Source organism: Sus scrofa, chromosome 7 (assembly GCF_054392235.1).
Source record: "Sus scrofa isolate SSC_HxYL_T2T_F1_AM1 chromosome 7, Sscrofa_HxYL_maternal_Yorkshire_Landrace_v2.0, whole genome shotgun sequence".
In the NCBI taxonomy this organism is placed as follows: domain Eukaryota; kingdom Metazoa; phylum Chordata; class Mammalia; order Artiodactyla; family Suidae; genus Sus; species Sus scrofa.
This window is the reverse complement of record NC_139389.1, coordinates 23,807,223-23,820,887: the sequence shown is the minus strand read 5'-3', so window position 1 is coordinate 23,820,887 and position 13,665 is coordinate 23,807,223. Positions and strand designations below refer to the sequence as shown.

Sequence of the window (13,665 nt, the reverse complement as noted above, 5' to 3'; positions counted from 1 at the left end):
AGTAACTGAAATGAAGAATTCAGTTCACTAGGGGGAATTAACAACAGATTAAATGATACAGAAGAATATATAAGCAATCCAAAAAATAGAATAATAGAAATCAGCCAATCAGACATCAAAAACATTTTTTGTTGTTGTTGTTTTAAATAAGAATGGTTTAAGAGAATTCTGGGACAATGTCAAGCACACTACCATTCGCGATACAGGAATCCCAGAAAAAGAAGAGATAGAGAAAGGTGTCAAATGTATTTGATGAAATTAGGGCTGAAACCTCCCTGAACCTGAAGAAAGAAACAGATATTCAGGTACTGGAAGCACAGGGGTTTCCAAATGCTGTAAGATATCACTCATATGTGGAATCTAAAAAACAAACAAAAAACAAAACAAAAATAAACTCACAGGTACAAACAAATTAGGGTTACCAGAGGGGAAGGGTTTGGGGGCATGGGTGAAACAGCTAAAAGGGGTCGTGATGGCAACTAGACTTGTGATGGTGATCACTTGCTAGTGTATACAGATGATGAATTACAATGTTGTACACTTGAAAGTTACGTAATTTTTTAAAAATAATAAATGAAAATCTGTTTTGCCACATATCATATTGCCCATTGTGCATTATTTCACTAACATTTCAATCATTCTGTAGCCAAGTTTACTAAGACACTGAGAATAAGCACCAATATCTTATTTCTCTATTACAAATAAATGTCATTACAGCAAATTTTTGTAATTTTTCAATGTTAATATTTGAAGCAATGGAGAAAGCTACGTGTAGTGGGCATTTGAAAATATTTATTGATTGAATAAATTAATAAAACTCTGTAAACTGATTTCTTCTTGATACAATTTTTTATTATTTAAATCATTTGTGGGGAGTTCCCGTCGTGGCGCAGTGGTTAACGAATCCGACTAGGAACCATGAGGTTGCGGGTTCGATTCCTGCCCTTGTTCAGTGGGTTAAGGGTCCAGGGTTGCTGTGAGCTGTGGTGTAGGTCGCAGACGCGACTCGAATCCCGCATTGCTGTGGCTCTGGCATAGGCCAGTGGCTATAGCTCCAATTAGACCCCTAGCCTGGGAACCTCCCATATGCCTTGGGAGCGGCCCAAGAAATGGCAAAAATACCAAAAAAAAAATCATTTGTGGAACTTTAACATAGTCAGTGTTAGGTCAATCTATACTATGCTAGGCTATTGGAGGAAAAATATTTGAAAACAAGAAATTTTAGTTCCTTAAAAGTCATATTGGAAGGTGACTGCTCCTTCTTTCTCTATGTAAAATTAAAATTACTCAACATGTATTATATCAGGAAATAATATCCCAAGAAAAAGTATAAATAAAAGAAAATTGTATCTTGACACCAAAAATAATTGTCTCGAATTTTCCCTGAAATCCAAGTAAATAGTCTATGAAATTATTGAAGTAGGTTAGCTTTTCTGGGATTCTTTCAGTCCTGAGCTAATTTTCCACAACAGGAAAAATGCCAAAATTTATCATTTCATTGTACTGGGCAAGAAGGAACTTAGCAGTATTATACCCTCTAGGGAATTTCTAGTGTTTCTTGACAAGAATTTCCACTGAGGTTTATTATCTCAATGGAAAAAATGTCCCACAGCTCTATAAAGAGTAAGAACACTTCCTTAACAATTATTTTAGAATAAAATAGGTTTCCACATCTGAACATATTTAGGATCCTTCAAATCAAATGAATAATATTAAGGACTTATGATAAGAAGACACTGAACACAGAGAGAATATTCAATATTTACCTCCAACTAACATTTCATTCTGATGGAAAAAAAAAGATCAGTGTCAATTTTTGCAAGAAAGGGAAATACTACCATGGAATATCAACACTGATTTAAAGAAGGTATTGTATGTGAGTGGGAGCGATCTGTTCAGCTTAATCGACTTTACCATTTTGCACAACCTCATGCACTTTGTGATAAGAGTGATAAGAATAATTTGGGGAAATGAAAGGGAAGAAAACGCAATCTTTACAAGACTTCTTTTGGCAGAGATAAGTACAATGTTAATATTTGGATACAACCTAAAGAAAAATTAATTAGAAGATACAGATGCATAAATCAACCTGGACACTGTACTCAATGAAAATAACTAACCCAACATAAAGTATTACACTTGCAAAAGGGTAGCCACACATATTGGACTAATTAATCCTCATGGCACAGAAAGATTGTTGTGATCATTTCTGCTGTACAACAAAGTGACTCGGTTATACACATACACACATCCATTCCTTTTCAGATTCTTTTCTCATAAAGCTTATCACAGAATATTGGGTAGGCTTCCCTGTGCTATACTGCAGGTCTTCATTGACTGGGAATCATTTTAACTGTGTGTTTTCTTCTATGACAAGTTTTATCTTTGCAAAAGTCATTTTATGATTTGAGATACAGGACTAAGGAAAAGTGCTCTCTCTTGCTGTTTCTATATGAAGCAGACCAATCCAGCTAGAGTTCTGAACTTACCTAAATAAACTCAGAAATTCAACCAGAGAATAATAAGGTTTAGCAGACTAAGGATGAAAGAAATGAACACATGTGGTAAGTCAGCACGGGTGGGTTTGGGGAAACATTCTTCCATTTCATTATTTTCTCAAATATAAGAAAAACTGTGGTATCCCTTTACTTAATCATTATTCTATAAAAATTTTCTATATTACATTCTCTAGGTAAAATATAGAGATTTGTTAATCTTCTTTTAGATGTACCACAAAATAATAATTTGGGGCATTTTGATTCATGTTTTCATCTTGCAAGTATCAATTCACATCACTGGAGTTACATCACAGAGAAAATCCCTTCATAACTCACTTTATTTAACTGAATAAGTTGACCATCAAGAATATTTAATACTGAAATATACATCTTCATTTTGACTTAAGTCCATGAACAAGAGCAACGACAGTCATGAATGCAAGAAATGTAAGTACTCCAAAGGTTTTCATTCTCTTGGGCTTCTCTGACCATCCCTGGTTGGAAATGCCACTCTTCATAATAGTGCTTGCTGCTTACATCTGTACACTAGTAGGAAACATCTCAATTATAGTGGTATCCAGAGTAGATCCGAATCTTGACAGCCCTATGTACTTCTTCCTTTCCAACCTCTCCTTCCTGGACCTTTGTTTTACCACAACCACCATCCCTCAACTGCTGCTAAACCTCTGGGGCCCAGATAAGTCTATCAGCTACGGAGGCTGTGTGACTCAGTTTTATATGTTTCACTTTTGGGGGGCCACCGAATGCATCCTCTTAGCTGTGATGTCCATGGATCATTACATGGCCATCTGCAAGCCTTTGAGGTACCCAGTCATCATGCATCAGCAACTCTGTATCTTCCTAGTGGTCATGGCATGGCTAAGTGGTTTGGTCACCTCCTTGCTTCAGTCATCCCTCACCATCCAGCTGCCACTTTGTGGCAACAACAAGGTAGATGATTTCCTGTGTGAGGTCCCAGTGATGATCAAGATGTCATGTACTGATACCACATTCAATGTAGCTATGCTCTCCATTGTGGGAACATTCTATTCCCTCGTTCCCTTGTCACTTATTCTTGTCTCCTATGGGTTCATCGTAGCTACAGTGCTCAGAATTCAGTCCTCAAGGGAAAGAAGGCCTTTAACACATGTAGTTCTCATATTATTGCTGTATCTCTCTTCTATGGGCCAGTAATTAGCATGTATGTGCAACCTTCTGCTGCTAACTCCCAGGATAAGAACAAACTCATGTCCCTATTCTACAGCTTGGTGACTCCTATGCTTAATCCTTTTATTTATACTTTGAGGAACAAAGACATGAAAGGGGCAATGATGAGGCTTCTTGTCTCATTGTACCATCAAAGAAGAGGATAAACATAGCTATTTTTGTACTTCATACTTTCCATATAGGACTTAGAAGAGCCTCTGTTCTAAATTACCTCTTGGTTTTGCCTCGTCTCAAAATTATCCCCAAAGACGTAACTTTTTACTATGTAGCTATCATAAGAAATAAAATAAATATATGGTACTAAATTTAAATTAAATTTATAAAAATATTAAAAATTCATATCTGTATAAATTGTGTCTTAACAAACATATTGAAAATTTTTCTTAAATAGATGTTTTAAAAATATCTCTATGTTACAAGTTTTCCCAAGTATAGGCACATTTGATGCACCTGGTCCTATTTGCTAGAAAGACTGTTTTTCAGCTTTGGTACACATCAGAATACTTATACTTTAAAAATCACAAACATGACTCCACTGCAGATATCTTGTATCAGAATTTTGAGAAATCATGTCCAGAAAACTATTTTTAAAAACTTCCTCGGTTAACATCAATTTAAAAGTAGAATTTGTGAGGACCATCACAGGAAAATATTTTTGAGATATTCTTTAGAGGCAAAAGTCAGACAGGATCTGACATATGGGAAAAGGTATAGCCCATCTACCCACTCACCCCCCGCCTCCCAAAAAATAGAAGATAGTTTGTTGAATATGTGAAGAATCTCAGATGCTCCAAGCTTTCAAGAAAAATTGTAAACCCACAGGCAGAGAATTTAAAATCACGACTCCTAGCAAATGCTAAGGCAAATGCAAAAAGACCAAGCTGAATATCTAGAAGATACGCTTCCTAATAATTAAATGTTCTATTAAATTCAGCTACGTACTTTGATCAGTAGTATCATTTATGTGCAATAAAATTTTCAAAATTGGTTTCCTAAAACTAAATTATACAACAAAGAAATTGATAATTGAATTGTTACTATTGATAACTGAATTATCAGTCTGAGTAAGCAAATATCTTAGAATACCTTAAAGCGAACCAAAAGCAAAAAGAAGAAACTGCAAAAAAATATGTAAGAAAATATATGATTTATAGAAAAAACACATAAAACTAAATACAAACAATAGGACTGGTAGTTGGATTAAAGCAGTAGATGGAGGAGAAATAATTAAGTAAATATTAGGAAAAATGCTTGGGAGTGAGATGTTCCAGCCATACATTAGGCACCCCAGTCCTGAAATCTGACAATGGGAAGATAAACCCCCTTAGCTGGTTTGGAAAACAGTGGGGCTTACAGGAGGGCTGTAAGAAACCAAGACTTCACTCTTAAAGAGAGAGCAGTCTTCCTGTCAAAATGCAGAGGCTGCAGACAGAAAACTGCCTGGGTGTTTTGTCTACAAAACACCTTGGGAGGAGCAAAACTAGCTCCAGGGAGGAGACCACTTTCAGGATGGGAGTGAAAGCAGCTCAGTGGCATGGCACAACCACTCCAGCTCCAATCCAGCCTCCATGGACACTGGAAAAAGAGTGAAACCAGCACAGAAGAGCAGCCCCAAGCCCTCAGGCCCTGGCAAGGACCCATCGCAACAATCCAAAGTATCCAAGGTGGAGATAACCATCACACCCAGCAGAAACCCAACTCAGTTGGGGCTCCTCTTACATCCCCCTGGGCCCCAAACCTACCCCCAGTAGGATGGTAACAGCCAGTGAGAATAGGAGAAACGCTCTCACTCTAGTCCTTCCAACTCCAGCCATACCTCACACCAAGGTGGCAGCTGCCAGCACACACCAGGAGAAGATGTAGCCCATGCTCACCTCAGATCCAGCTCTCCCACCAAAGCCACTGGGCACATGCAGAATTCACAGGGATGCCTCAAGACTGGGATAGGAAGCTGTTTCACCTAATTTTCATAAAGACAGAGAAAGTTAAACAAAATTAGAAGATAAAGGAATGTGTTCCAAAGAACAAGAAAAAATCTGAAAAAAAAGTGAGTGAAACAGACAAATGTGAACAAATTAAAGTTCAACAAAGAAATCAAAACTATTTTTAAAAACCCTAATTTATGAGAACAATGACAGCTCTGAAGAATTCAATAAACAACTTCAAAAACAGACTCAACCAAACAAATGAGAGAATTGGTGAATTATAAGACTTATTTAAAATCATACTGTCAGGAGAGCAAAAAGAAAAAAATTAAAAAGAAAGAGAAAATCTATGTGAATTACGGAATACCATTAAAAGATACTATCTATGAATTACTGGAGTCCCAGAAGGAGTAGGAGGGAGAAAGTAGCATAAAGTTTATTCAACAATTGTAAAGATATACTCAGTCAACATCAGAGCACTTAAATATATTAAGCAAACACAAACAGAACAAAAGAGTAAAATAGACAACAATGTAACAAGAGTAGGGGACTTTAATACCTCACTTAGAATCAAGAATGGAACTATCATCAAAACAAATCAATGAGGACACAGGATTGGAAATATACTTTAATCCAAATGGACCTAACAAACATATATAGAACATTCCATCCAACAACAGTAGCACAAACATTCTTATCACGTGTACACAGAACATTTTCCAAGATAGATTGGTCATATGTTAAGTTACAAAAGAAGACTTAGCAAATGTAAGAGGATTGAATTCATAGCAAGCATCTTTTCTGACCACAATGGTATATGAAACTAGATATCTATTCCAGGATGACAACTGGAAAATTTACAAGCATGTGGAAACTAAACAACACACACCCGAACATCCACAGGTCAAAAAAATCAAATGGAAAATCAAAAAAATATTTTAATACAAATGAAAACAGAAATACAAAATACCAGGGTTCACACTGTGGCACAGAGGAAACAAATCCTACTAGTAATCATGAGCTTATGGGTTCAATCCCACTGATCTCGCTCAGTGGGTTAAGGATCCAGTGTTGCTGTGAGCTGTGGTGTAGGTCAAAGACACAGCCGGCATCCTGCATTGCTGTGGCTACAGTTCCGATTCGACCCCTGACCTGGGAACCTCCATATGCTATAGGCTCGGCCCTAAAAAGCAAAAAGAAAAAGAAATACAAAATACCAAAACTTACAGGATGCAGCAAAAGCAGTTCTAATTTCCAGTCTATTTTATTGATAGTTATTCAACGTTTAGTTGTAATTTTGGTATTTTCATGAGAGGAGGTGAGCTTAAGTCTTTCTACTCTGCCATCTTGTCCCAATCTCCAGCAAAAGCAGTTCTAATAGGTAAGTTTATAAGGATAAAATGAAAGAGAAAGATCACAAACAACCAACATACCTTTACCACAAGTAACTAGGAAAAGAGAAACAAACTAAGCGCAAATTTAGAAAGAAGAAAATCATAATGATCAAAGTAGAAATAAACAATAGAGATACCATAAAAGCAAAAAAAAAAAAAAAAGACCAACAAGACAAAGAGTTGGTTTTTTGAAAAGAAAAACAAAACTGACAAGCTTTAGCAAGAGTAACTGAGAAAAAGAGAGAGTGCAGAATTATTCACAATAGTTAAGACATGGAAACAAACTAAGCATCCATCAAAAGAGGAATGTATAAAGAACATTACTTACATAATATGCAAGTATATATAGTTATATATAATTTATTGTTATATAACATTATATATATATATATATATATAATGAAATATAATTCAGCCTTGAAAAAGAAGGAAATCTTGCCTTTTGCAAAAACATGGATAGAACTTGAGAGTATTATGCTAGGCGACATAAAGCAGAAAGAGAAAGACAAGTATTATATGTCCTCACTTTGATGTGAAATCAAAAAAACCTCAGAGAAATAATAAGTAAAATGGTAGCTGCTAGGGACTGGGGTTGGGAGAAACAGAAAATGTCAGTCAAAGAGTATAACTATCAGCTTTAAAATTATAAATTAGTATCTGTGATCAAGACGACGGAGGAGTAGGACATGGAGCACACTTTCTCCCACAAACGACATTAAAAAAAAATCTACATGCACAATGATTAGCACAGAACATCTACTGAACACTGGCAGAAGACTTCAGACTTCCAAAAAGGTCAATCTCCACATAACTAAGTAGAACAAAAGGGGAAAAGAGAGAGAGAAGGAGGAGGAGGAGAAGGAGAAGAAGAAGAAGAGGAAGAAGAGGAGGGAGGGGGAGGGGAATGGGAGGGCAGGTGGGGAGGATAGGGGAGAGGGAGGAAGAGAAGGGGAAGAGGAAGAGAAGAGAAGAGAAAAAAAGGAATCAGGAAGAACAAACAAAACCTAAAGTCAGCAGAAGAAAGGAAATCATAAAGATCATACACACACACACACACTATATATACAAGACTCCTATATCAAAACATTGTGGTAACCACAAACCAAAAATCTACAATACAAACACACACACACACACACACACACACACACACACACACACACACACACACAAATAAGAAAAATCAATTAGGGAGTTCCCGTCGTGGCTCAGCAGAAATGAATCTAACTAGTATCCATGAGCACAGCTGTTATCTCTGGCCTTGCTCAGGGGTCAAGGATCCAGTGTTGCCATGAGCTGTGGTGTAGGTGGAAGATGCAGCTTGGATCTGGTGTTGCTGTGACTGTGGTGTAGGCCAGCAGCTGCAGCTCCAATATGACCCATAGCCTGAGAACCTCCATATGCTGTGGTTACAGCCCTAAAAAGACAAAAACAAAATAAAAAACAATTAAAACACAACACTAAAGACAGTCATCAAACCATAAGATAAGAAAATAAAAGAAGGGAAGAGAAAAAACCAACAAAAACAAATCCAAAATAATTAACAAAATGGCAAAAAGAACACAGATGTCAATAATTACCTTAACTGTAAATGGAATAAATGCTCTCACCAAAAGATGTAGCCTGGCTAAATGGATACAAAAACAAGACCCAAATATATGCTGGTCTATAAAGAAGATATAGTATATGCATGTACAATGGAATATTATTCATCCATGAAAAAGAATGAAATAATGCTGTTTACAGCAACATGGATGACCCTAGAGATTATCATACTAAGTGAAGTTAGACAGTGAAAAACAAACATCATATGATATCACTTATAAGTGGAATCTTAAAACAAAAAGATACTGCAGAAATACTCACAGACTTTGAAAACAAACTTATAGTTACCAAAGGGAACATGTAGGGGGAGGGATGGACTGGGGATTTGGGATTGGCATATGCACACTGGGATATATGCAATGATTGGCCAACAGGGACCTGCTGAATAGCAGAGAGAACTCACCCAATATTCTGTGATGATCTTTATGGGAAAAGAAACTGAAAAAGAATGAATGTGTGTATATGTATAACTGAATCACTTTGTTGTACAGTGGGAATTATCACAACATTGTAATTCAACTATACTTCAATAAAATTTTTAAAAAAGAAAAAGAAAGTGCAGAAGACCTAAATAGATATTTCTCCAAAGAAGATATATGGATGGCCAGTAGGCACATAAGAAGATGCTCAACATCACTAATTATTAGCAAAATGCAAATCAAAACTATAATGAGGTACTACCTCACACTGGTCAGAATGGCCATCATTAATATGTCTACAAATAACAAATGCTGGAGAGGGTATGGAGAAAGGGGAACTCTCCTACACTGTTAGGGGGAATGTAAATTGGTACAACCACTATGGAAAATAGTAAGTAGGTTTCTTGGAAAATTAAAAATAGAACTACCATATGATCCAGAAATTGCACTACTGGGCTTATATGCATACATAACCATAATTCAAAAAGATGCATCTACCCCCATGTTCATTGCAGCACTATTCATAATACCCGAGACATGGAAAAAACCTAAATGTCCATCACCTAAATGTCCAATGAATGGATTGATATGGTACCTATATATAATGAAAATCTACTCAGCCATAAAAAAGAACAAAATAATGCCACTCACAGCCACATGGATATAACTAGAGAATATCATACTAAGTGAAATAAGTCAGAACAAGAACGACAAACACCAGATGATATCACTGACATATAGAACCTAAAATAGGGCACAAGTGAACCTAACTACAAAACAGAAACAGACTCACAGACATGGAGAACACTCTTGCGGTTGCCAAGGGAGAGAAGGGAGAGTGTGGGGTGGATGGGAGTTTGGGGTTAGTAGATGCAAACTATTACATTTAGAATGTATAGACAATAAGGTTGTACTGCATAGTTTATCCAATCTCCTGAGATAGACCATAATGGAAAATAATATTAAAAAATGAATGTGTATGTATATATATATATACACACACATACGTATATGTATGACTGGGTCACTTTGCTATACAGCAGAAATGTGCATAACATTGTAAATCAACTATATTTCAATTAAAAACAATAATAATAAAATAAAATGAATAAATTTGGGGTATCTAATTTACACCTGGTGACATAATTAACAATACTGTATTATATACTTGAAAGTTGATAGGAGAATAGATCTTAAATGCTCTTACTACAAAAAAAAAGTATAATAAGTAAGGGAATAGATGGGTTAATGACCATGGTTGTGGTAAACATTTGCAGTATATACATGTATAAATCACCACATTGTACACCTTGAACTTATGTTGTACATCAATATATCAACAAAACTTAAGCAAAAAATTAAAATATCAATAAGTAAAACTCAATATCAAATAAGTAAAGGAAAACAGAATTTACCTAATTTCAACAGTCTGTCCACAAGGTTCTTATGAATACCAAATGAAACATAGTAACTTTATAGTTGAGAATCCTGGCCCACACCATGTTATCCAAGTGTTCAAAATTCTTATCACCAATAATAGAAAAATAAATGTCAGGTTTTTTTTAACAAGATGCACTTGAGAAGTTCCCATCGTGGCTCAGTGGATAATGAACCCAACTAGGATCCATGAGGATGCAGGTTCAATCCCTGGCCTCACTCAGAGGGTTAAGGATCTGGCCTTGCCGTGAGCTGTGGTATAGATTACAGACCCAGCTTGGATCTCACGTTGCTGTGGCTCTGGAGTAGGCCAGCAGCTGCAGCTCGGATTTGACCCCTAGCCTGGGAACCTCCATATGCTGCAAGTGCCGCCCTAAAAAGCCAAAAAAAAAAAAAAAAAAAGATGCACTCAAGCAGATATAATATCACTGCTGTGAGGTATTACTGTCAAAAATGAACATTCTCATTCTGCATAAACACTAGTCAAATCTAAATTGAACAGTATTGTATGATGCAAGTGACCTGTATTCTTCAAAAATATTAAGCTCACTAAAGGCAAAGAAAAACTGAAAAATGGTTCCAGATTAAAGGACAAGAAATATAACACTTAAATTCAATTTGAAATCCTGGATGTGATCTTTAATTTAGAAAATACTCTCAGGAACACTTAGGACTAGGTTGCATTATACTCTGTAATATTTCAGAAAAATATTGAAATGCACATTAATATTACATTATTATAGACAGAATATCAAAGCACTCATAGCAAAATACTAACATTGTGAAATCTGATGAAAATCTATAGGAAATCTATACTCTTTTTTTATTTAAGTTTTATTGGTACTGAATTATAAATAGAATATGGCAAATTTGTACTTGAAAATTTATTATGCTTGATACCACTTGCTGTTGTCATAGCATATGATAACCAGTGGCCTTTCAGCTTCACATTTGTAAAAAGAGATACAATATGTGACACTGAGGCCAATAAAAAAGCAGAGGATGAGTGTATCTGGGCTGGAAGCCAGAGCTAGTTTCTGTGATTATCCAATGACATATTTGTGCCAATCATTTTGCACTGCTGAGATAGACTCAGAAGCTACAATTGAGCATGTGTTTAGGGAATGTGCTGCACAGGAACAGGTGCGAGATGAAGTGGACAGAGATTGGGAGACACTGTCCAGATAGGGAGTAGAAATTTCCTGGTATAAAAAAAGTAGGTGGTCCTTCAGTGCATTTAGCCTCCATTCTTAGCTGAGAAAAGGCTGGATTCATTGTTAGCTCTTCAGTAAAGTTGTCTGTGACCCAAATTAATGTGTGCCGTGTGATTGTCAATTTACCTAATATTGGCTTTAAGTTTAGGGTTGGCAATGGTAGGGTCTCAGACCTTCTAGTTTACCTTCGGTGCGTTGGCCATAAGAAAGGAACTCAGGGAGTTCCTGTTGTGGCACAGGGGAAACAAATCCAACTAGTGTCCATGAGGATGGGGGTTTGGTCCCTGGCCTCACTCAGTGGGTCAGGGATCAGGCGTTGCTGTGAGCTGTGATGTAGGTCGCAGACACAGCTCAGATCCCATGTTGCTGTGGCTGTGGCTGTGGCTGTGGCTGGCAGCTGCAGCTCTGATTCAATCCCTAGTCTGGGAACTTGCATATGCCATGAGTCAGCCCTAAAAAATACCAAAAAAAGGGGGGGGGGGACTTCAGGCAAATCTATTGTCATTACTTGATTTGTTATATACAAGTTATTTAACCTTAGGTAAGTCATACATCTTCTTCCCTTCAGTTTTCTTATCTACAAAGTGAGAAAAAACATACCTATACCATGCCTGTGATAAAATTGCAAAAGGTTCATATAAATAGTTTGAAAATGTAAACAATAAAAAACAATATCATCTTGTTCATCTTTAGCGGAATTTTTGAAACATCTTTATTTTAAATTATAAATTAAATAGAATATATAATAATATGGCTAGGATTAAGAATCATATATGCTAAAATTATGCATTCCAAGAAAAATAGTCTACACATAGAAAAATATATTTATATGTTTTGCAAGCAGAAAGGGAAGAAAATAGATGGAAAATTTCAAAGTTTTTTTGTTAGATAGTATCACAAGAGGTGTCCCAACCAATAAGATTTCGATAAGTATAAGATGGTTCAAAGAACTAAAAAACTATGTTTTTTAAGTTTCTAAAAGTTTTTTGCTCCATGATGATCTATTCTACATGACCCCATTATTTATTAAAAGTTCTTTTATATACATGCTTCTTGTTCTTCATTTTTTGAACAGTAGGTTAAGGACAAATTAATATATACCATATTATTTTTTATACCTAGTTGGAGATAAAGAATCACAGACAACAAAGAAGACAAATATACCGGAATCAATGTAATTGCAAACCACACAAAAAAATTGAGGGGAAGTTTGGGGATATGTTGTGCATTTTGAAAATTTAGGGAATAGGATTTGAATCAATCATATCCAAACTTTAGAGGCCCCCAAAACTATAACTGACATTTGAGTTACATAAAAATTCAGGTGTTGCCAATATTTTACTTTACATTGAATTGTCCTTTAGCCTTATTCCACTTTAGCTCAATATGGGTGCCATTTTAAATGTTATATTCATAGTACACTTATTTGAGTGGGAATGGTGGCAATAATATAGGTAACAAAACTGTTACTTTAATTAAAAAAATTATTTATGGAGTTCTTGCTGTGGCATGGTAAGTTAAGGACTCAGGGTCACCGCAGCGGTGGCATTGGTCGCAGGTGCAACTCGGATTTGGTCTCTGGCCAGGGAACTTCCAAATGCCATGTCTACATTCAAAGAAAACATTTTTTATTTATTTGAAAAAATATGTAAATTGATTTTCATAACAAACTTTCTAACCACAGATATTCAAATCAGATCAAGATTAAAAATTAAAAAGCTAACATTTTCATATAGTTATCACAAAATTTTTCCAATACATTTTCTTTTTCTTTTCTTTTCTTTTTTTTTTTTTTGTCTTTTTGCCTTTCCTTGAGCCCCTCCTGTGGCATATGGAGGTTCCCAGGCTAGGGGTCTAATCAGAGCTGTAGCCACCAGCCTATGCCAGAGCCACAGCAACTCGGGATCCGAGCCGCATCTGCGACCTACACCACAGCTCATGGCCAC

At 36.1% G+C, this 13,665-nt stretch overlaps 1 pseudogene; it reads left to right on the top strand.

Annotated features, from left to right (window-relative positions):
- Positions 1-2,930: 2,930 nt before the first annotated feature.
- On the top strand, positions 2,931-3,871 carry LOC146401357 (olfactory receptor 2B11-like; annotated as a pseudogene).
- Positions 3,872-13,665: the final 9,794 nt, after the last annotated feature.